The 584-nt window shown below is 50.2% G+C and overlaps 1 protein-coding gene across 1 annotated transcript in view; it reads right to left on the reverse strand.

The window, feature by feature from the left end:
* Positions 1 to 584, reverse strand: part of LOC119592822 (DNA-binding protein Rfx5-like) — a 3,426-nt gene that overhangs the window by 427 nt on the left and 2,415 nt on the right.

Genomic DNA, 584 nt, shown 5'->3' on the forward strand with positions numbered 1-584 from the left:
GTGTCCCAATCCGACAGCGGAATCCAAGCCGTGTCCGAGGCTCAGTCCAGCACCTAGAGCGTGTCCTAATCCATCACTGAGGCCGTGTCCTACGCCACCTTCAATCCCAGCACCATGGAGGCCACCCACGCCCTCAAGGACGCCTGTATTTGGGGCGTAATGCCGAGTCTCGGAGGCAAGGGCGAGGGCCGCCAGGGAGACCACGAGCACTGCCACCGTCACTGCAGACTTTTCACTGACCTGAAACGAAAATATCAAATGAGAGATGCAAGCCATATTAAGTAAATATAGGACTATTTCATCAAATAATATATAGAGATAAATTCACTGCTATATACATACCATCTTTGGAGTAGGAGCTAGACCTTTAGCTTAGACGCGAAGGCAGATTGTGGCGAAGTGTTTCTTGATCGAAGATTATATAGCAGGCATTCCAGGCATCTCCCTTGGCCGTAAGACATGGGGAATCCGCCAGCATTTGGTGACGTCATCAAGGTCCGAAGAGTTGCCAGATACCTTGCACGACTGACATCAAGCGGGAGAGCATTGCCTTCCAGCAGTGATTCCCATGTTATGTTATTTCA

The sequence above is a fragment of the Penaeus monodon genome, chromosome 31 (genome assembly GCF_015228065.2).
Source record: "Penaeus monodon isolate SGIC_2016 chromosome 31, NSTDA_Pmon_1, whole genome shotgun sequence".
NCBI lineage: Eukaryota > Metazoa > Arthropoda > Malacostraca > Decapoda > Penaeidae > Penaeus > Penaeus monodon.